The sequence below is a fragment of the Sus scrofa genome, chromosome 2 (assembly GCF_054392235.1).
Source record: "Sus scrofa isolate SSC_HxYL_T2T_F1_AM1 chromosome 2, Sscrofa_HxYL_maternal_Yorkshire_Landrace_v2.0, whole genome shotgun sequence".
In the NCBI taxonomy this organism is placed as follows: domain Eukaryota; kingdom Metazoa; phylum Chordata; class Mammalia; order Artiodactyla; family Suidae; genus Sus; species Sus scrofa.
Window position 1 is genome coordinate 102,996,784 of NC_139384.1, and position 25,162 is coordinate 103,021,945.

Below are 25,162 nucleotides of genomic sequence, written 5' to 3' on the forward strand. Positions count from 1 at the left end.
ATCAGCGTATTAGCTTCCTATTGCTGCTGTGACAAATTACCACCAAATTAATGGCTTAAGACAAAATGAATTTATTATCTCAGCTACCATGTGAAAGACAAATATAAATGGGCTTCACTGGACTAAAATCAAGGTGTTAGCAGAACTGCATTCCTTTCTGGAGGCCCTAAGGGAAAATCTGCTATGTTGCTTTTGAGTGGCCTCCCTTCCACCCTCAAAGCCAGTACTGGCCAGTTGAGTCTTTTTCACAATCATCGCTGTGACTCTGCCTCAATCATCACATCTTCTCTGAATCTCCTGCCTTCCTCTTTCTCTTTAAGGACCCTCATCATTACCTTGGGTGAATCAGAGAATCCAGGGTAATCTCCCCAGGTCCAGATCCTTCATTCCCTCACATCTGCAACGTTTCTTTTTCACAGGTCTGAGGGCTTAGGACCTGTATATATATATATGCGTTTTTTTTTTTTTTTTTTTTGGGGGGGGGAGCCATTATTCTGCTACCATGTCGGACAAAATACAGTGTTGATATTTCCTCTCCCATGTAATCTAAGATCGAACTGGTCATATTTATTTTCTTCTAAGAAATAATTACATCAATGATTCAGAAGTTGATTCTTCAAATATTCTTTCTTTGGCTTTTCTGGCTTTGAGAGAACAATTGTTCTGATGCCAGTTCCCACTTTCAGATGTAGCCCCACCCGCATTGGTTCTTATCTTCCTGTGGGTGAGATGGATGTATCTATCACTAGGAACACTGGCAGAGTGCACGCCCATTTCTTTTTCTCCAGGGCTGCTGAATCAGTTGTGGCAGCAACACGGAAGTGGGATTCACATCCAAAACCCAGGCTAACCACAAGAATCCTCCATGCAGCCAAGGAACATTCTTCACAAGCAATAATTAGCTCTGGTAAACCCTGTAACCTCATCATTTTGAGGCTTAGAGGCCAGTTCCAGTGAATGCCTTACACATGAAGACTGTGCTTTGGAAATACACTTGGCCTTCTCTAACTAATTCATCTTCTATTTTCCTTGGCCTTCTCTAACTATTTAATTCATCTTCTCTTTTCCTTAGACCCTAAGTGGGGCAGTTTTCTCTAATCATACATAAGCCATAAGGTCGCAGAAAAGTGTTGTTCATAATTGCAAATATCTGCAGTAATATGATATGAGCAGGTGACATAGAAGTTGCTCTAGAGCACAAAGATCCCTTTTGAAATGCTTTCATGTATTATGCTATAATAAAGAACTTAAACAACAGTAATTTTTGGTCATTTTAGGTTATATACAATTTGTAGAAGTAAAATTTACCTTGGTATCAAACTAGTTAAAGATAAAGCTGAGTTTGGGGACAGAAGGTAACTGTGGCATGAAAAACACGGTACTCATTTTCATACCATGGCTTCAGTGGCAGTTCCAAAAGCAGTTTAAGATACTATTTGAACCATCATGGCATAATTTGGAAAAAAAAAAAAGAATAAACATCTCTGGGTGATTACTTTGAAGGAGAATACTCAGGTAGGTATGGGAATTGGGGTTTACTAAAAGTGTTATCTTTATGTTTCTGCTGCTCTATTCCATACAAATTACCATTTACATTTTATAGGCTGTAGTTTCAGTATAAATGACTTAAATATGAAGAATAGAAATTTTAAATCAACCATTTGATTGATTAAAACATCACCAGTCATATCTGCCTCTTTAGCATTACCATTAAATGTGCAAGGCAGCTATACTCAACACAGAAAGAATTTGGATGTGTCCTTTCTAGTGCCCAACTTTTGCTCAAAATTTAAACAGATAAGTATTTAATTAGATACATAATTTATTATAACACAGTGCTGAGTCATTAAATAAAAGCCCAAATTGTATTTCTTGAATATGCAATTTCAAGAAATAAATAACACACTCAAGACTTTAAATTTCAACATTATAGCCTGCCCTCTAGTTACATGACTCATGCATACTGAGGTGACACTTTAAAAGAGATTGGGAATCCCCTAAGATCTTAAAAATCTGAAAACTAAAATTACCAGCAGATTGTTAAATTGTAATATCCTAACAGATAGAATAATTTGGCTTTCTGGACAGCAAGAGTTGACATGGAACTAAGGGAATGTATAATAATATCCAAAGAAAGAATATGTCAGTCAGAGTGCTTTGGTGCATGACCCAAGACTGGGGAAAAGAGGTTATTCAGCAGTGACAGCACCCAAAACTGAGAGGGATAAAGGCTAACTTGGCACTGCCCACCCAAGCACTGGCACACGACCAGGAGAACAGGGGCTGCACCACAGACTGTGGGACAGGTATATCTTTTTTGTGGTTAGACCATCTTAGCCTCAGACCATTAAATATTCAAGATGTCCAAATAACTCCTCTCTTCTAAATCTATGATTGACAAGGAATGAATGACCAGAAGCCTTCTGTGTCTTTTTGTATCCTCAGAGATTAAATTACCATTATGAAACTTAAAAATTCATATTCTGATATAATATTTTTAAAAATTATATATACACCTAGGAGATGAATCTGTTTTCAGTGCACTGACAAAACCATGTTTCTAGGACTGAAATACTAAACACCACTACTACCTAAGGCTGAATGAATACCAAATGAAAGCACCCAAGGCCTGGGGGAGTAGATTCCTCACAAGAGAGTGGCTAAGTTAAGGGGAAAATGATATAAGCTGAATGGAAAAAAAAGGGTAGGTAAGAGGAGGGTTAATTAAAAAAAAAGGTGAGATTTTAGAAGGTCAAAGAACAGGTATTGCTGGGGTAACTGAGAAATTCGAAATCTAATTGCTTTGCAGCAGTTTGGACCTTACGGAAATGTGTGAGCAAACAGAGGAACAACTATTTGTACAGCCTTTTCTGAATTCAATTAATTCAGTAGGAACCCAGATAATTTACTTAAAGACTGAAGTTTGACAAATTAAAGGCCAAGGTGTTTGAAGCCTGGGAATAAATTCACTGCCCCCCAAAACATCTTTTAATGTGAAGTGAGTAGATAAATTGAATGCCCTTTATCAGTCATTTCCTATTAAATTAGTAAAGAAGAAATAAGTAATGCCATCACTTATGTAGGTTACAACCTCCAGAATGGTAATTATCTAAATGAGAACCTCAGTAAACACCAAAAGGAAAAAAAAAAAAAGACCTAAGCAAATTTCAGAGTAATGGAATAATGCTTGGTATAGATCTGAGAAATCTCATTGCAGATAAGTATGGCAAGAAGTCGTCTTTTAGAAGATTTTTATTTCATCTCACTGTAATAATATGTGGTATATCTAAATCATAGGAGGAGACTGGATATAAATATACTGCTAATAATGGCCACTCAAACAAGAAGAATGCAATCCTTTGCCAATAATTCAATCTAGCATTTAATTATCATAGAAAGCAACAAAAAATAATTTACTTGGGGAGTGGCTTACAGTTAAACAGTAGGTTCTTTTAGGAATATTTTTTCCTAAAATGTTCTGGGCACCATATGAACATATTTAATAATTTCAGATGTGCTGGAAAGGTGCCAGCAATGAGCGGCTTAAAAGCATTTTTCTTGCCTCTTGCATTTCAGTATAACTTTGGTCCACTTTCCTAAGTTAATTCTGCAAAACAAGTGGTACTAGAAAAGACAGACAATTGGTGGGTTTTGCTTAGCCTATTGTATGGAAAATTACATTAGTTTGGACTTGGTTTAAGAGATCTAGGAGTTCCCGTCGTGGCGCAGTGGTTAACGAATCCGACTAGGAACAATGAGGTTGTGGGTTTGGTCCCTGCCCTTGCTCAGTGGGTTAACAATCTGGCGTTGCCATGAGCTGTGGTGTAGGTTGCAGACGCTGCTCGGATCCTGCGTTGCTGTGGCTCTGGCGTAGGCCGGTGGCTACAGCTCCGATTGGACCCATAACCTGGGAACCTCCATATGCCGCGGGACGGGCCCAAGAAATAGCAAAAAAAAAAAAAAAAAAAAAAAAAAAAAAGAGAGAGATCTAGTCAGAGCAAAACCTTTCCAGGGATAACACCTTTCTGGGACACAATATACTCAACATGTAAACACACACACACACTCTTACACTTTAAGCTTCTAAAGCAGGATGAAGCCTCTGCACAATGTTTTGGTGCCTTGGAAGCCTGACTATTCTGTAAAAAGCTACAAAGGACTAAACTGAAATTTTCTTTACAAATAGAAGAGGCATCTACCTACCAAAGGTGGCTTAAGTGCAATCTTTATTTCTAGGAGAATAAAATGATTACAGGTAATTCTAAATTTCTCTAATTCCATCAACTGCCTCCCAGGACCTTAAAGATTTTGTTATTTTAGCTTTTAATAGGTTTGATGCAATGAATCTTAGTTTATTTTTCTGGAAACTTATATATTTACATACTTTAAAAAAACTTTGTTATTTGAAATGTTGATTTTTTTCTAACAGCATTGCCATGTTATAAAAATATTAATAAAATGTTTTTCTCATTGTAAATCAACTATATTCTAATAATAAAAATACAAATAATTTTAAAAAATGGTTTTGAGGGAAATTCAATTTTTCTATCAAATATATCCTATTTACAGAGTGCTGTTTTAAGTGCTGTGAAGTATCCTGTGGTGCTGAATAAGCTCCAGTTTTTATACTTAATTACTGTTTTAATACAAGGTAATATATGAGTAATGTGATAATCAATGTGACAATATTTTATATGTTATAAAACTCTACAAAGATAAAAGGAATTCATACTTTTGTTAAATATGGATCCATACAGATATAAATGAATACATATAAGATCTTAATTGATTTTAAGATACAATAATATTGTTAATATGGCCATTCCCCTCAAGGTGATCTATGAATTCAATGCAATTTTAATCAAAATCCCAGCAGGTTTTTGAAGAAATGGACAAGTTAATTCTAAAATTTATATGAAAATACAAAAGATAAAGAATAAAAGAAATTTAGAGGACTTATATTACATAAATTCAAGTTTTACTATAAAGCTACAGTAATCAGGGGATCATGATTTATTGTGAAGATAAAGGGATTGAAGATACAGAATAGATAAGACCAAGACACCAAGTCAGTTCTACAGAGAAAGCAGTCTTTTCAACAAATGGTGCTGAAATAGCTGAATCTCCCTACGGAAAAAGATAAACCTCAATCTGTACCTGTGATACATGTAAAAATTAATTTTAGAAGGATCATATACCTTAATGTAAAAATCATAAATAAAATATTTCTGGAGGAAAAAATAAGACAATATATTTGTGACATTGGACCAGGCAAAGACATTTTAGGACATTAGAAGCATTTACTCTAAAAGAAAACTATAGGTAAAATGCACTTCATCAAAATTACTAAATTCTACATCAAATGACAAAACAAAGAGATGAATATCAAGCCACAGATTAGGAAAAGTGTGATATAAATATATTGCAAATATTTTTTGCTAATATATATATATATATTCAGATGCATACACGTATCTGCAAAGTACTGATATCTAGGATATATATAGAACAAAGTTACAAATCAACTTTAAAGTACCCAAACAATAACAAAAGTAATATTTGCAAAAGATTGAATGGTTCACAAAAGATTAATTAATATGATGAAAGATGAAAGAAACTCATCTGTCATCAAATCCTTAGTCATTAGGAAACAAATCAAAAATACAGTGAGATACCATTTCGTATCAGTAAGAAGAGCTATGATCAAAAGACCAACAGCTGACTCTGCAACGCAGGGGTTTAAACTGTGTGAGTCCATGGTTAGGTGGAGGCTTAGTGACCCCAAATCTTTCATTGTTCAAGGGTCAACTGTAGTGACAAATTTTGGTGAGGATATGGGAACAAGTGAACCCCTTATACTCAGTTGCTGGGAAAACAAAATTACACAATCACTTTGGAGATGTGCTGAGTATATTTTCATCAAGTTCACATATATCTACCTATGACTCAGCAATTCCTTTCCTAGGTATTCACCCAAGAGAAATGAGATCATAAAAAAACCTATAAGATTTTTAAGATTATCTTTATTCATGATAGCTAAAAACTGAAAAAAAACCCAGTTATCCAAATTATGCTATATTTATAAAAAATATTAAAAATAAAAAAGGCTTGCACTAATTATCCATGCATTAACAAGGATAAACACAAAACCCATCGTGCCGAGTGAATGATGCCAGACTAAAATACTTTTTCTCTCCACCCTAATAATGGTATGAAGTTCAAAAACAGACAAAAATTAATCTATGGCAACTGAAATTCAAAAAAAAAAAAAGATGTTGGAGAAAAGATGCTAAGGATGGAATTTGACTGGAAAGAGCATGGGAGAATTTTCTAGGATTATGGAAATGTTCTATATCTTGTTTTAGGTTTTACATCTTGTTTTCAGTAAAGGGGCATAGACAATTTTGAAATTGTCTATGTATTTTTTTTTTTTTTTTTTGCAAATCAAAATGTCTCCAAAATGTTTAGTACCATTTTGTCACTGCATATATATCAGTGATTTCCATAAACCCAAAGAACAAATATTGACCATCTCAACCTAAGTTTAATAACCTAAATTGGAAGCCATAAAGAGACACAGGTTACACAAGACTTTTCTGTTTGTTGTTCCACAGCAGGAGCTTGAGTAACAGCACCCTACAATAACAAGCTTATGCATAAACATAACAAAATGAACTTATTGGAGGAGACATATAAACTAACCTCCCAAATGAGCAGTGAAGCCAAAGGGACCAAGTTTTAACTATAAACATGTATTAATAGATTTCCTGAAGTGGCTTCCACAATTTCTGGATTATCAGCTTTAAAAGCACATAACAATAATATATTTTTGCTTTACTACACACCTTGGTTATTACTCCAACAAAAGAAACAGCAGTGTTTAAGTTCCTGGAGTGCAACCAAATTATTCATCAATTCACTTTGGTTTTATTTCCTTTTGCAGGAGTTGGGGAACCAGTGAACCATCTGAATAAGCTGTAAACTGTTAAATTGTATCTTCCTCATAGTCAGTGTCTTCCCATGATTTCTTGAATCCAAAAAAAAAATAATAATAATAAAAGGTTGATTCAAGCTACACCAGATAAGTGTTATTTCCTTCTATTAAATGTTACGGAGTGATGGTCTAATTTCCTAATGCTGCCAAATGACTTAAATATTAAGTTTTCTGCAATGCAGTTACATGTTAAAATGCATATTTTCTGTTTGACATACTAACATAAACGAGCCCAAGAAGTCACCAGATAAACTGTGTATGTTCCAATTGCCTGGGCTCAGATTCTAGGATTTGCTCCTAGTAAGTGGCTTCGCAAACAATTGAACCTGGAAGAATTCTTCAGGCCTCTTATTATCCCAAAGTCAGTTGACTTGATTTATAACATATTCCCAATTAAAGTTAAATCAGCAACCTGAAACCTCAAACCCTAGATTGCTTTACTGTGTACTTGTGATCAGTAATAAAATTTTAAATATTTCAAGATACACTTGAATTGTGGGAAACATAAAACTAAATAAATAACCTCTTTAAAATAATCAAGAAATGTTACTTCAAATTGATCTATACCACTTTCCAAAGAATATAGAGAAATTATTTTTTAGCAACAATTTTGCTTATATTTTTGTTTTCCTATTTGTAAATCTGACTACTGATTTTTTTTTTTTTTTTCCTTTTTACAGCCACACCCATGGCATATGGAAGGCCCTAGGCTAGGGGTTGAATTGGTGCTGCAGTTGCAGGCCTACGCCACAGCCATGGCAACACCAGAATCCAAGCCTCTGCAGCCTACTCTACAGTAAGCAGTTTGCCTAATCTGCAGAGATTGAACTTTCATTCTCAAGGACACTAGGTTGAGTTCTTAACCTGCTGAGCCACAACAGGAATTCCAAGAATATGTTTTATTTTAAAGTAATCATCATGTGAATTCATTCTGTCACTAAAGTGGTCATTTATTGAGGCAATTTTTCTTCAAACTGATTTAATAATTTTATAATAAAGCATTAAAAATTTCCATATATATAATAAACATTCACAGTTACTAGGGGGAGAATCCTAAAAATGTGATTACACTTTGGTATTGGAATCTAAGCTAATGTTTATATTGAAAATTATCATCAAGAAATTACTCAAAGTTATGGTTTATACTCCATATATAATTTTGAAATGGAGCTTTTTAGAAACAAAATAAAACAAGTTTCTTTAAAAACAATTCTATAACACTAGTGGACATATTTTAAATAGAATCCTTGCTACTATTTTTAAGGAAATTTGTATTAAGCTATTTTTGTGGACTGGAACTGAGACCAGAAGAGGCTGAAGTTACTGGCAGGTACATTGCAGGAGAGAAGATGAGTCTGGTTTTTGAGGTGGCAATTTTGTCAGGAGGGTGAGAGAATGATTTAACTTTTAAACTCTGGCATTTGCAAACCAGAACAGAAAAAAACAGAATTCTCTAAGCCAGCCATTCTAGATCTCAATCCAGGATGAAACAGGCAGGTGAAATCATGGACATGCGGGAACACCAGATATGAATATGCCCATTTTAACATGTAAGAGCTATCCATGGTCTAAGCATCATCAGTTAGGTTTTTGTAATGGACCAACTACCTATATATCATATCTGTCATCATTTCTAGTCTATGTTCCTTTTCCAAAAAAATTGAAATCAAAAGTTTTCATGACACCTGGATGTGTTCAGTTAAACACACAAAAACAAATAAAGGGAGTATCATATAAATTGGGAATCACTGTGACTTCCAATACTACCTGATTCTATAAAAGTATAAAAAACAAAGCAAGGATTGGAAGCTACCACCAAAACAATTTCTAGGACCTATTTTCAGGTTCCAAAATCATTCCCTGTATGTTGCTTCATTTTCATTTTGATCATTATAATAAGCCAAAAAGACAAATAGTTCAGAGGCTACTATGTATTTTTGCCAAATAAAGAAATCAAGGTTCAAAGATTGGAGTTTGCTCAAAGTCACAAGGCAAATACTTGGTAGTGCTAAGATTAAGTCTATTGTTACCTGAACTATGGCACCCTCCTACAAGAGAAGGATGATATAAACCTGTACCTACATGATATTGTGTATAAAAGCAATATTAGGATTCTGGTCCCATGATCTTCACCCCTTGATGTTATACCCATTAAATATGTTATAGTACATGGCAAAAAGGACTTGGTAAATGCAATTAAGATTGCTAAACACCTGGCCTTAAAAGAGATAGATAATCCTGAATCTGTATTTTACAACCATTCCTTTATGGAGATACTCACATAATTCTCAGAATAATGTTTTATGACTTGATTTGTAAATCATACATATTTTTTTGGATAAATCCCAACAATTTTAACCATGTAAATATCATGTGGAATTTTGCTTTCTTCGGCCATCAGCTAATTTTAGTTATAAACGTTACTTTCAAAATGAGTACAAATTGACCTAACAGTCTGACACCTTGATTTCAATTGATAAAAGTCTATTTCTTAAATCAATCCAATGGATTCATTCTGTAGGAGACCATGTAGTTCTACACTAATTCTTAAAACATGTTTGTATATCTATCTCTTTTATTTAATTTAAAAGTCTTCTCTGAAAGGTTTTGTTTTGTGTCTTTTTTCCAAAGTAGGGTGATAGTAGTAAAAGTCAATTCGTTAAAATGCAAACAGCATTATTTTATTTTAAAACTTTTAGCCTAACATGAACTTAATGTTTACTTATTTTTGAGATAAGATAAATAACACAAACATAGTGTTTACTCAGTTTTGAGAACTGCTGAGAGGTAAGAAATAATAGTTTTCTGAATACTAAGTACTGACTGACCACAGAGATCACCAGTAATGAATAAGTATATTAAAAAAACTTCATGCTGCCAACTTCCTTAGATGCCATGTTTACAATTGAGATCTGTACAGCAAAATGTGAAATAAGGGTAGGAATTTGTATATTGCATTACTATTTAGCTGATACTACATGATATTAAAATAGCAATGTGAAATAAGAATAACCTGATGTATTTTAGAAGTTTCTGTTATAGGTTATAAATCAGGTCACAATTTACAGTCAAAACACAGAGTAGGGAGTAAGTGCACCCCAGTGGAAAAAAATATAAAGGAAGCAAAGACCTCCTGGTGAGTTAAGACCCACTGGAAGCCATTATAGTGTAGACAATACTATAGACTGTTTATGTCACCTCAGGATCTTTATCTTGAAACCTAATCCCCAATATGATGGTCTTCAGAGGTAGGGCCTATGGGGGTGATTAGGTCATGAGGGCAGAGGCCTCGTGAATGAGATTAGTGCCCTTAATTTAAAAAAAAAAAAAAAAAGCCTCAGAGAGCTCCCTGCCTCATGGACCACAGAAAGTCTCAGTGAAAAGATGACCCCCCCTGATCTAGGAAGCAGGATCTTACCATACACAGAATCTGCCAGGACAATGACCCTGGATTTCCTGGTCTCCAGTACTGTAAGAAACAAACCTCTGTTTTTCATGATTCACCCAATCTATGGTATTTTTGTAATAGCAACTCTAATGGATAAGACAGTTAAATACTCCCAAATCCAGTAACTTAAAGCCAGAAACATAATCAACATTTGTTTAATATAAATTCAAGAATCGCTAAACTTTGTTGATCAACCAATTGATCAGATTGATTCAGGTTTCCATCCCCTCCTTATACCATTCCCTTTTAGAACATGTCCTAAGGTAACTGTCACCTTCATAGAAAAAGCCACAACCACAATTAAGAAAATAATAATACCTAGTATTATTTGAGAGTTTATATTGTGCCACCATCTGTAAACATATTACATGGATTATACCTTTTAATCATTATGAAAAACCTATTACATTCCTACTGCTTTTTCCACAGTCTACAAGCTAGAGAAACTGTAGCAGCCTTCAAAATATGGATATATGTTACAAAATAAATTTAACTTTTTGCACAGTAAACATAATAAAGACAAATGAAATGTGAGACAGCATACTTGTAACATGTAAGTCACTTCTTCAATGCTTTTACAGAGTTAGGCCTGACATAAACACCCTACATAAAAATGAAATTCATTCCTGAAAGTCCTACCCCCTTCTTTTAACCTATAAAATAATTTCCTTCATTTATTCTGTTCCCCTGCATTAGAAAGTAAGCTCTATGTGAGCAAGGATTTTTGTTTTGTTCATTGTTTGTAATTCCATAACCCAGAACAGCAGCTATGGCTCAAACTCAATCCCTGTCCCGGGAACTTCCATATGGCCTGAGTGCAGCCATTTAAAAAAAAAATCTGAATAAATTATAAAACTACGTGGTATGGTCAATTTTATGCTTAAAAGCATGACTTTGAGATATATATTTATTGAAATAGTCTCTAAATATAAACACCGAAGTGTCACCATTACAACTTTTTTTCCATGAATACATACTTATATATTCAAAAATAATTAAAACTTCAAAAGAAGGATGAGGAATTAGCTCTCTCACACACACACGCAAAAAGCACCAAAGTTTTTTCCTATTACATAAAAAGGAGAAAAGTATTAGATTTTACAATTTGTATGCTACATAATTGTTTGCTGTTGAATATCATTTTGGAAAGACATGTCATTTTCAGAGCTTTTAGCCTAGGAGTGGAAATCACACAATTAGTGGGGTCACAGGCATACAAATTGTTTCAGAACCACCAATGCATTTAAGGAAGGAGAAAGTATAGTTGCCCAAAGGGGAATAAAGATCAGTCTGCCGTGACATAAAGATTGTCATTACACAAACAACTCTAAACAGAGCTGTTTCAGAGGCACTTGGCTCCTGGGCAGACACAGCACCCAGGTGCTGCCTCTTCCCCTCTGCCAAGTACATCTGGGTTCAGCAGGTGTGACTTTGTAGTGGGAGGAGGGAAAGAAATTATGTTTGGAGAAATGTTATTACTGGTGGTGCCCATGGGAGTAAGAGCCAGGGCAATTGGCAGATCAAAGAGCTACCTACCCTCAACTCCTCCCTTACCAAGTGCTTGGATTTTGTGGCATATATGTTTTTTGTCAATTCTTGATACTAAAATGACAGTCTGAAACTTACTGTCTTTCATCTACAATTATAACTATTTTAATACAATTTGCTAATTTAAGGTAAAACTCAAATCTTGATTTTAAAGTGTTTATAAATTAGACACCTATGGAAAAAAAGTAAGTAATTTATTTAGTCAGCTCTTAGAGTTTGCCACTACTTGAGTATTTATTGCTTTCTAAAAATGTATCACTTGTGCCATAAATCACAAGTCAAGGCATCAGTGCCTCAAGTAGATAAGAATTTATTAAATGAGTTAATAGGTATATCAAAGGAATGCATTTTTTTAACCCAGAGAAAGATTTATACATCAGCTGAGCTATATTTCATTCATGTTTTTCATTCATTTATGCATGCATAAACTCAGCCAATAAATATTAATTGAGTGCCTACTTGTGCAAGGCACCATGTTTGGAGTTGGATATACACATTAGGGAACAAAGCAGATGTTTTTCCTGCCCACATGGAGCTTGCAATACAGTGGAAACAAGAGAGAAAATTTAAAAAGCTAATAAACAAGTGATTATATAACTGGCTTTTGAAAAATGCCATCATTTCAAAAGAGGAAAGAGTGATAGAGACTAAGACAGGGGTATATTGTGTGTATATGTGTGTGTGTGTTGAAGCCTCAGTTACTTTGAGGCGATCAGAGAGATTCTCTTAGGTTGTGCCATTTAAGCTGAGGCAAGAGCTAGAAGCAAAAAATGGAAACATACAAAAGGAGATAGATGGAAATATAGAAATAGGAAAAAAACACAGAAATAGAGATAGTTGATAGTTGCAAGAAGATAATGCGTAATTTAAAAACCTCAAAAGAAATTAAATATGGAAAAAAAGCTAAGGGTAGGAATTTGTATATTGCATTACTATTTAGCTGATATGTTCATGATATTAAAATAGCAATAAATAGCAGAGTGATGTAATTTTCAGAAAAGAAATCAGGTTATTCTGAGATTCTGTGGGCAGGGAATACATCACATAGTAGTAACAATCATTATACTAAAGACAGAATGAAGAAAAATATAAAGTTAAAACTTCAGTGAAAGCCAATGCAAAACAAAATTATGGAAAAAAGGGCATAGATAAGTGTTACTTGGAAAGAGGTGGTCTGACAGAGGGAAAAAACAGCAAAACAACAGATTAAAAATTAAGAGTATATCTGCAAAATTAAAAAGTACAGACTAATGTGTGCGGCATCATTTCAAGGAAGCACGTCCCTGGAATTCTCTGTTGAGTTTTTGGCAAGCCTGCCGCATAAATATGTAGGCTACTTGGACAGATTCCAAATGAAACCAATAAAATGATGAAAGAAATGACTTACAAGGACAGATTAAAGGAAAAATATGTACGACTTGAGCATGTCAGAAACTAAAGAAGAAACATTATGGTTTACAAATATTTGAAACATGTAAATTTGAGGAAAAAGAATTCTTTGTATACAAGGTTGCACCCGTAACAAGGCTGTTAAAAAGGAAAAAAAAAAAAAATTCCCCTAGTAATAATGTTGTTTTCCAGTAAGAACCATTTACACAAATAATCCAAGGTGGGCAAGGATTAAGGTCACCTCACAGACACAGACATTCCCAGGAACCTAAACTATGTAGACCTCAAAATACACAGAGACGCATCTGAACAGGACAAAGTAGGTCAAAGCACAACTGCAGACATCTTCCTATTCTCCAGCAGGGCTTTAAATTTAGAAGGGATCCTTCCTTGGATTTAAGTCTTTTCTCTGTAATTGTGCTATTGTGAAAGAGTCCTGGACTTGGGTCTACAAAGCCAAGTTTTAAACGTTTATCACTAAGATTCATTTTCAGTCCATACCATCATCTGTCAATGGAGATAATAATAACCCCCTAGGTTTTTGTGAAGTTTCAAACAGTAGTTGCATATGAAAACATACTTTATGTGCTTAAACACATAAAATATATGAATATATCAATTATTATAATGAGCTCAATGTGTCAAAAAATGTAGGATGAAAACTATCAAAGAGCATGATGCCTGGGACAAAGCTATTGCAACTGTCTTACTACTCTAGAGGTAATCAGTTCTCCTCTGAGTCACTGTTTACCTTTCAGCCTCTTAATTGTTTTTCTCTCCCACAGATTCTAGGTGTGATATGTGGCAGGAGTCCCTCTTAGTCCTCAATGCAACTTCCTGGACATTTTCTCCTTCCTCTCAAAAAACAAACAAACAAACAAAAAAACCTGCCAACCCAATTTTAATTTCACTCCATAAATCTCTGTTCCTCAATACTTCTCCTTTATTTCAGTTATCTCCTGATCGCTTTACCACATCCCCTTATTTTTTGAAGATTTCTGCTCCTGTCATTCTTTCCAACATTTTCCCTGGTATCATGTTTTGAGGATTTCAATACCTGTATAGACGGTTTTTCCAAATGCCTTAACTCTTTTCCTCCAATGGTCTTTTCTTCTATGCTCTCTCAACTGTAACTCCAATAGCTATACTCCAGAATTTATAATTATCAATAATTGTAATTATCATTGCTGAAGTGCCCCAACATATTACTCCTCGCACCATCACTTCCTATCTTTCTTAGTCTATCCCTTTTGGACCCACAACTCAACCTTTCAAATCCACCAGGATTTCCAATGGTGCCTATTACCTCTTGACAGAAGGGCTGTTTTCTCATCATCAGTGAGGGGAAAGGGACTTTGGAAATTAATTTCAGACTCAATGAAACAAAAATGATGAAAGCACCTGGGCTGAGAAATTCACAAATGGTTGAAACCCTCTTAAAATGGATAGACAAAAAGACAAGAAGGATTGAAAATTGGAGCAATGACAAAGTGGGTTCAGTAGGAAAGAAGGGCAAGGAGAGGTAGAAAGACAGAAAATTCTAGTAAGAAATGGGAGGTCTGAGTAATTTAAAGTACTGGTAAGTGAGCAAATCACAGGACGAGCAAGTCTAATGAACAGCATTGCCACTGGGTACCTAACAGTGGAGATGGAGATGATCCATATTGGGAGCTTCTTAGGAAGCTTAACACCAGAATGTTAAAAGAGTCACATGTTTTTAAGGGGACAAATGATGGAAAAGAAACAAGATTCTGAAGCCTTTGAGGAAGTTCAGGATGTTGTGATGGTTAGAAATTGGCTTCCAAGAGGAAAGGGGGTATTATATGCTGAGGGCAGCCAAGTGTTAATGCCTGTTGAAAGGCAGTTAGAATAGTTTCTGAAAAAGCCTGTAGTATCCCAACTTCAGCATCTCATCTTCTAAGTCCAAGAACTAAAAAAAAAAAAAAAAAAAAGCACCAACTGTAACTACCCTCAAGCAAAGGGGGAAGCGGAAAGGAAGAAAAAATACATTGGAATCAGAACACATGGAGGGAAGTTCAAACTTTATCAGTGGTTGCTTGAACTATGGGACATGCTGAATTATAAGTGATGTGACATTTTTGAAACTGAGATTCCCTGTCTGTTATATGAGGTTAAGAATGCCTTTTTGGCTTATGTTTCCTTGAATAGATATGGGAAATTTTTAAGAAATTTAAACTATGGCTTTATATCATTATTATTTTATGGGAATATATATAATAAAGCACGTGGAGATCCATTTCAACTATTAAATACTATACAGATGTATAGAAGATATTAACAAGGCAGTCTCATATTAGACCATGCAATTTTCATTATTTGTCAAATACTTAAAATTAACCCAATTGTAGTTGTTTTTTTGGTTAAATAACTGTTAAAGGAAACCAGAAAATGTAATCTTCTATGTGATATGGTTTGAGACTATTTGGTATTTTTGTTTGGCTAAAATTTTTTAATGAGGTTACAAAGAAATAAAATTAAATGAGGATGGGATGTAAGGCAAACTTCATTAGACTATTAGAAATAAAAACCTTGTTAACCTACAAAATCACTCTCTGCTATATTAGGTATCTGTTAACCTTTAAAATCACTTTGTCCTACATAATGTATCTGAAAATTACAGAGAAAGCATGCTCGTACATATCACATTAAATAACAAGGGAGAAATGGAATCCTAGAAAACTGAAATAAATTATACAAATCAGGTTGAAATCAAATTGAATGGCAAGATTTTGATGAAAACAAATTTTAAATCATTTCCTAAGTACCCTTCTTTTTCCTGTCTCACTACTCATACTAGTGACACATGATTTGGAAAGACACTTTAGCTCTTTCTAACCAAACATAGAATACTCCAGCCTTTATTTCTGAATGTGAAGAGACATATGACACTTTACCAGTTAAAGTTGAAAATTAAAAAAAAATTAACCCCTTCCAAAATATCTTACCAGTTAAATAAAAATAGGATATGATGTTTGTGTTCTACAAATAAGAAAATCATTTAGCAAAGTAACTCTATGATATACAGGATGTGTCACTCATTGAAATACAGCCTAGTTCAGTAAAGGAAGTAGGCTTCAGATTTAAATTGGATTATGTTTCTAACAAGTTACTGAATAGATTGATTTGGTTGATTATTTAACCTCTCTGTATTACTGTTTTCTCATTCATATGGCAAGAAATAGTAGTACCTGTCTCATAGAATTGTGAGAATCAAAGATGCTACTTAGAAGAAGGGAACACATAGCATGCACTAAATAAATACTAGACTTATTAACTTTACTTAAGAAAGATATCAGAATGAATCCTCCTTATTAACTGTCTAGCAAGATGCTTAGACATGGTGGCAGCCTGCAAGAAAAGAAAAGGAAAAAACAAACTGTCTGAAAAGTTATATTTTCTAGGTTAAAATTAAAGTTAGCTGGACATGTCAGAGTTTTGTAAATAAAGAAGAAATCTTAGAGGTAGTTTTTCTTCCAACTGACAATGCATAACAAACATAGATAACATGTCATATCATGCCTGCATGTTGGTATTGTATGTTTCACAATGCTCTTGCCAGAGTACTGAAAAGTATTTTCAAAATAGGTTCAGTCAGTCTACAACATAGATTTAAAAAAAAAAAAAAAAGAGAGAGAGAGAGAGGTGTTTATATAAGCAAGTGAGAAACAAATGTTTTAAAGTTTCTAGAAGTGATTTTGACTTATATTTTATAACATACCACTGTTTAAAGTATGTGGGTACTTCTTATAAAACAATTCATTTTGGTATATACTGAATGTTTTGGGTTTGTTGCTGCTGTTTAGTTGTGCTATTTTGCCTAGCTCTGTTCTAAGCACTGGCTCTGTAGGAAACACAAAACATGAAACAAGAATTTATAAATAAATATTAAAACATTCTGAATAGTAATTTGCATTTTCTTTGGCTATAGACAATATTTCAAAAAACGTAGGGCTGACAATACAAAAGTTAAACTATAGAAAGAAAAAAGATGAATAAACACACAAGAAAAATATTGTGGGAAAAATTAGAGTTCAATTAGCATTGGGGGTGAAAAAATTGAGGGGAATGAAAAATGTGAGGGGAGAAGGGTGTCAGAGATGTGAGCACAGATAAGACAGATGCCTATAAATCTGGAGACTGCTCTCCACTTCCAAAAGGCCTTCACCAAACTTATTTCAAATGAAAATTTTCTCCAGTGCTCCCATTTGACTCTTCCAGTCTTTTCTGCTTAAGAGTCATGAGCTCATTTGACCTTGGCTATCTTCCTAAAATCTCCAGTGACAGGAAAATGTAAATGGTCATCCCACCCTCAGTACAAGAAGAGATGTAAGAGGATTATTGTGCATTCCCAAAATAAATGCCTTTATCAAATGCCAAGCATAAACCTTAAAGAATCATGGTGTCCTAAGCCATTTAGATATTACTTTCGCATCACAGACGAAATCATTTGACAAGCGGTTTAAACCTTGGTCTTCCCATTTGTAGACTATTTTACTATATCTAATTATTTTTAAAGAGATTGACCAGTTTTATATAGACCTGTTTTAGAAAATAGAAAAAGTAAACCTTAGATCTAGAGTCAATCTTCTTTCTCCATAGTAACAATCACATTCAAAAGTGCTTTAGTATTTAAAGATCCTTCACTTAAATTCCTGTACTTAAATCTTCCATCTACTTCATGCACTATTAAATCTTCAGTTGAACAAATACTACACAGTTACTATTACCATAATAATGCATATTTTAAAACAAAATAGCCATATATTTTCTTCTAAAATATAACCAAATAATTGCAGGACATCTTATCTGCATTCTGAGATCTACTTCTTTTCCACAAAATAGAGTCATATGTTTTGTAATTTGTACATTCATTTATTATTCCAGTAAAAATAAATCAATAAAAATATATAACATTTTCTCTGAAATGATAGGAAAATAAAGTTTCAGACAAGCACATTCTTCAGAACTTTCAGCAGGTTTTCAAACTAAATTTTTCTTTTTTTTTTTTTTTTTTTTTGCTTTTTAGGGCCGCATTGGCAGCTTAAGGAGGTTCCCAGGCTAGGGGTTGAATTGGAGCTGTAGCCACCGGCCCATGCCACAGCCACAGCAATGCCGATCTGAGCTGCTTCTCTGACCTACACCATAGCTCAAGGCAACCCTAGATCCTTACTCACTGAGCGAGGCCAGGGACCATCAAAACCATATGGTACTGGCACAAAGACAGAAATATAAATCAGTGGAACAGGATAGAAAGCCCAGAATTAAACCCACGCACCTACAACCAACTAATCTATGACAAAGGAGGCAAGACTATACAATGGAGAAAGGACAGCTTGTTCAATAAGTGGTGCTGGGAAAACTGGACAGCCACATGGAAAAGAATGAAATTAGAACACTCCCTAACACCATACACAAAAATAAACTCCAAATGGATTAAAGACCTAGATATAAGACCAGATACTATCAAACTCTTAGAGGAAAACATAGGCCAAACCCTCTCTGACATAAATGACAGCAACATCTTCTCAGATCCACCTCTTAGAATAATGACAGTAAAAATAAAAATAAACAAATGGGACCTAATCAAACTTAAAAGTTTCTGCACAGCAAAGGAAACCCTAAACACAATGAAAAGACAACCCCCAGAAAGGGAGAAAATCTTTGCAAGTGAATCAACTGACAAGGGATTCATCTCCAAAATTTATAAACACCTTCCGCAGCTCAATGCAAAGAAAACAAACAACCCCATCCATAAATGGACAGAAGATCTAAACAGACAGTTCTCCAAAGAAGACATATACAGATGGCCAAAAAACACATGAAAAGATGTTCAACATCACTCATGATTAGAGAAATGAAAATCAAAACCACAATGAGGTACCACCTCACACCAGCCAGAATGGCCATCATCAAAAAGTCTACAAACAATAAGTGCTAGAGAGGGTGTGGAGAAAAAGGAACCCTAGTACACTGTTGGTGGGATTGTCAATTGGTGCAACCACTGTGGAAAACAGTATGGAGAGTCCTCAGAACACTCAAAATAGAACTACCATTTGATCCAGCACTCCCACTCCTGGGCATCTGTCCAGAGAAAACCATGACTTGCAAAGACACATGTACTCCGATGTTCATTGGAGCACTATTTACAATAGCCAAGACACGGAAACAACCTAAATGTTCACCGACAGAAGAGTGAGTCAAGAAGATGTGGTACATATACACAATGGAATATTACTCAGCCATTAAAAGGAACGAAATACCGGCATTTTTAGCAACATGGATGGACCTAGAAATTATCATGCTAAGTGAAGTCAGCCATACAATGAGACACCAACATCAAATGCTTTCACTGACATGTGGAATCTGAAACAAGAACAGAATGAACTTCTTTGCAGAACAGTTATTGACTCATAGACTTTGAAAAACTTATGGTCTCCAAAGGAGACAGTTTGGGGGGTAGGGGGATGCGCTGGGGTTGTGGGATGGAAATCGTATAAAATTGGATTGTGATGATCATTGTACAATTATAAATGTAATAATTTCACTGAGTAATAAAAAAAAATTAAAAAAAAAACCCCACAACCTCATGCTTACTAGTCAGATTTGTTTCTGCTGTGCCACGATGGGAACTCCAAGCTGAAACATTTTGACCAAATTTCTTCAGTGATGCAGACCCCAAAATGCAGACCACCCCCAAATTCATAACCCCCCTCAAATATGGAACATACTGTGGTAAGTCTTTGTCTAGGATGAGAGATCAATATTAGCATCAATTACTATCATATTTTCTCACCAGATGATGCCTTTTTGCCTTTAAACTTAGCCCCCTCACCCCAAATAAATGCCCCTAGTTTTTTTTTTTTTACACTTAAGGCATCAATGCTTTTGCATATATGATTTCAATCTCCTTTTTGTCTAATAGCTGCCATGTTTTATTGCTCTGAGTAAACCTGACTTATTACCTCATATGCCTTTAACTTTTTGGATCCAGTTTATAGAGAACCCAGGAACTTAAAATCCAAGAGAAATAGACTTTTTAAATATGACTTAAGGCCTAAGTGTATTATCTAATTTAGGTGGTCAGAAGTTTCCAATGCTTTCTCCCAGGTTCTTGGTTCTGTGCTACAGGCATAGCAAGATACTTCCCTTCAAGTGGGGTGGATATAAATTATTGCCCGGTCGATAGTTTTAGGCAGGATGCTGTGATTAAATCAAGGTGTAACATCCTGAGTTGCTCCATAATTCAGATCCTAATTTATTTCTTTTTTTATTTTAAACCTCAGGATTTAGTAGTAGAGGCTTCACATTATCATTTTCTCTTTTTTTTTTTTCCTTGAAAGAAAGTAAATCACAAATTCCACAATGTTTTGGATATTTGCAACCTTTAAATAATGATGACAGAATTGTTCAGTGAATGCTGTGTTTTAGTCTGTCCAGAAAGGAAGTGTGCGTGGGGGGTGGGTGGGTGGGGATTATTATTTAAAGAGGACTGAGACAGAAAGGATACCACTGGAGACAGACTACTTGCCATGGTATCAGTGACTTTCTAAAAAAGAGAAAAAAACTGAGAGAACTGTAGAAATGATGTCATGATGAATTTGTAACAATGTTTTAAAGTCTGTATCAGCAGATGCTAGAACTAATTTGCAAGCAAAGGTTATGGGTAAAGGTTCAATTAGAAACAAACAAGTAACATCAAGTCACTGACAGCTATTGAAACACAACAGGCATATACATAGGATTAATAACTGGCTGAAATGGATAATGACGAAACATTATTATGTCATTTTGTCCCTTTTGGCCACATGACTTATGTTATTTAGAAACCTGCAAGCTCCAGGAAACAAACACTTTACTGTTGCGATGGAAAGGGATAAGTAGTAATCTTTTCCAGCACTATATACAAATATGTAGTTGAATATACATCCATGTAAATCAATATAATGGAATTACTACTTAATAAAACCTACAGTTGATATGGAGAATAAGTGTAACAGTTGCCCAATATTTCAACAATCATTGCTTGACTGTAGGTAACTCAGAGCTCTACAGGCATTTCCTTGGAAGGTACTCAGGAAATCCATGAAAAACAGTGGTTCAGCTTAGACAAGCACTTGTTTTGTGTGTGGTTCTTAGAGCAACTCTGCTTCCAACGGAAGATCCTATGGTATAAGAATTAGGTGCTTACAACTTACTCTCACTTCCTCTGTTTTCCAGGGAAGCACTGAAAACTCAATTAATGACCTCAGTTTTACATAGAATAGAAAGTCACTTTATGAGGATTTGCTGATTACCATTTACTAGTTTATTTCCCCCTCCCTCATCTTTCCTTTTAAAGATCTCCATTGATTATCCTGACACCTGCTGGCAAGGGCACAGTTGATTCAGGTCTAATTTTCCCTTCAACTACTCCCCCCAAAGCAACACTTTTTTCCAGGTATTTTCAGGAACAATTAAGTGGTAACTCATTCAGTTTAAGTATTTAGAGTCCTTCTATTCTAGCATTATCACTCACGCAATTATGAGAAAATTTGCAATAATATGATTCACATAGTCAGCCACTTGAGTCTTAATAAATAAATACATGTTTGCTTTGATTAACCAAAAGATATTGTCATCATTAAATGGGCTAAGATTTAAAAAAAACAAAAACAAAAATATGCTAGGCATCTTCCTTAAAGTACAGATAAGAATTCAATAATAGGAGAGACTTGGCTTTGGTTTTCTACTATTTTTTTATCATAATAACATCAGTTTGCAAACTACTTGGTAAATAAACTCAAGAGTAACTGTTTAGTATGAGAGAATCCATATCATTACTTCCACTTTTTCAAAAGTTGCCATTTGTTTCTCAGTACCTACTTGTTCTGATTTACTCTAATTTGAAATGAGTGCTGAAACCTGCACTGTTTTTCATGGGTTTCTTTATTTGGCAAGGAATATAATGAACCTACCACATCATAAATCATATTCAAAGCTATTGTGCTTGCAAGTATGTTCGCTAAACAGCAAATATCAGACTTACGTTCTTAGGCTTTAGGAAACTCTCAAATCAGGCAGTTTTTAAAACTGTACACAAATGATAACATATACAGTTCATCCCACCACTTCAAAACCCTTCAAAAGATGCAAAGTTTTCAAAATAAACTGCCTAATTAAATGCCTTACAGTAATTACTATCAATGAAATTAAGAGTTGGGACCACTAATTTAGAGTCTAAAAACTGTCAGATATATACTTTGTAATGGTTTTAACTAACCAAGCTTTTTTCTTTTACTCATGTATATTTTAGCGCTTTCCTTTACATTTCAATAATTTAGTGAGAAGGAAGGATTACATATATCTAGCAATAAAGGCAAACTTTATTAAAATATTGATTAAAAATATCCTACATCCTGAATACAGGTTTTATATAAACACTGATCCTAAAATATTTGAGAAAAATAAAAGAGTTTTAATTTAGAAAGAGTTTGGAAGTAAAATACATTTGCCTGGTTTTGAACAACTTTGTAAATTCAAGGCTACAGAAGGGAGAACAGACCACCTTGATTTTTATAACCATCAATTTGTATTATTACACATATTTTCCCCACATCATATGAATTTAAAACAAAATACATTTCAAGTCTAAGAAGACATTTCAAGAATAGTCAGAAAAAAACTTTTTCAGGACCAGAGGGGAAAAAAAAAACTTGTTTTGTGTCATGACAGTGTATGGCATGGCCAAGGTTTTTCACTAGTGTCAAACTGTCACAGCAAGACACTTTATTCTCACTTATTTTTAATTCAGGATTTTAAAATAATTTTAAAATGATTCACCTGGAATCTGAAGTCAGCACTTTAAAAAATTATAAAATTAATAATCATTTAAATCGGATAATGAAGGGACTATTATCTGTGTATAAATGTGTAATTTTTTTTAAGTACAAAAACTTGTTATTTCAGTATAAATATTGCTATACTAATTATAGAAGAATGAGTGTTTTTACCTTGAGTGAGATTGTTCCAGTACTATTTGAATCTCATGCAGAATTAACTAAAAATCGCCATTGATTAAAACAGGAAATGCAAACGTCAATGATTCATAGTATTTAGGACATGTCTAGACATTTTTAGGCAGTGCCATTTGCTTAAAGACTTCAGGCACAAACTGCAAGTACAGGGACAGATTGCATAAGATGTCACGTGCTTGCTGCAACTGTATGCATGTTACTGGATTTTTTAGAGCAACCCATAACGATGAATAATTTAAGAGTTAATAAAATATTCAGTCTGACTGATCCATTGGTTTCATTTTAAAGATGACTAATAAAAGGAATCACATGTCCTTATCAAATCCTAGTCATTAATGCACATAAATTGCAACCCACATAGGGAAACACCAATTTCTAAAAGGTATACGTGAGATAAATGATGTCTGGGGAGGTCGGGTGGCTGGAAGCTGTGTAAGGGAAATTCGCATTGTTAACACCAGCTTCAATAAGTTTGCTCAAAGTTTAATTGTTTGGAGCTGCAGGCAAGCAGCAGTCTGCCTTTCTGTAGGGCTGAGGGAGAATGAATTAAAAGGGTGCAAGTTTTAACAAATGAGAGCTCATGGAAAACTGTTTTTTCCTAAAGCTCTCTATCCCTCTCCACATAGGCTGGCTTGAAAAAAAGGGAGAAATCTTCTGAAGAATGGGGAGTTCACAGTGCCTGAGCTTTGTCTAGAAGGCAGAAAGAGACACTGCCAAGGTTGGATCCCAAGGTGGAGTAAGCTCTGCCCTAGGCATGGCTATCTTTAGAAGGCAGAGCTCTAGGCTGCAGGGAGCCGGGACTCACAGGAGCCCAGGGCTTCTGCAACCAGACCTAGGGAGGCCAGCGGCCACTCTTGCCAGACGCGCGCTTTCTCCTCCTCCATCAGCACCGCCCTCCACCTTGGGTGCCCAGACGAGGGTGGAGATGAGGGAGGCAAAGAGTAGGTGCCTGTGAGTGGGTGAGTGTGTGTTTTCGCGTTTGGGGAAGGAAGGGAGGCGGGGAGGAGAGTGCCTTCAGCTTTCCCATTCCTTTCCTGCTAAGGGATCAAAGTGCAGAAGGAATTCAGAGGCGAAATGAGATAAAGGAGAAATATCGGTAGCGGAAGCACTGTCTTTTCCGTATAGCTGGGAGATTCGGCGGTGAAACTACGAGTCATAACCATTCCTTAACCTTTAGTAGAGTGCGTGCCTCTTCCTGATAACTGGAAGGGCACTTTGTAAAGGCAGGCGAGGCACACATTTACACACAAGCCTACACCCTGGGGAAAATAGCCACGTTCTTGGGGAGGGAAGCCGAGGAGAGGCCCAGCCTGGATAGCTACTGGCAGGGCACCAAGGGCATCTGGCCAGGAACACACGGCTTCCTGGGCTAACGGTAGCCCAAGACTTCACAATTTTCCTATGGAACAAATAGATGGATGGCTGCATAGATGAATGATGTAGAATATTTATGCAGTATCTAATTGCAAATAGATTTGAGTCAATGCATTTTTAAATCCAGCAACACTTCTTTTAGAGATGCAGTATTTTAAACACTGTGGTGCATTCAGCTCTTCACTTGATGCAGCCTGCTGAGGGGTTCACTACCGGTGGACTCTCGCTGAAGGAGCTCAAGTCCCCATCGAGCAAACTGCCCAGAGTCCCTGCTGCTCCTGCTGCCCTTTCCCATTGCCAACTTGAAGTCCAGTGCCAGCAGAGCCTTGGCCAGGACCAAGGCTTGTATAGACAAGCCCTGCTTCCAAAAGGACG

The 25,162-nt window shown here is 35.3% G+C and overlaps 1 protein-coding gene and 1 long non-coding RNA gene across 4 annotated transcripts in view; one reads left to right on the top strand and one right to left on the bottom strand.

The window, feature by feature from the left end:
- The window catches only part of EDIL3 (EGF like repeats and discoidin domains 3), a 431,432-nt gene that overhangs the window by 404,896 nt on the left and 1,374 nt on the right, over positions 1-25,162 (bottom strand). The gene's annotated exons all lie outside the window — the stretch shown is intronic.
- Positions 24,228-25,162, top strand: part of LOC146405625 (uncharacterized) — a 99,813-nt gene continuing 98,878 nt past the window's right edge. For both annotated transcript variants that reach the window (XR_014838220.1, XR_014838219.1), the window contains exon 1: positions 24,228-24,372. This is a non-coding gene — a long non-coding RNA (uncharacterized LOC146405625). The remainder of the gene's footprint in view (positions 24,373-25,162) is intronic.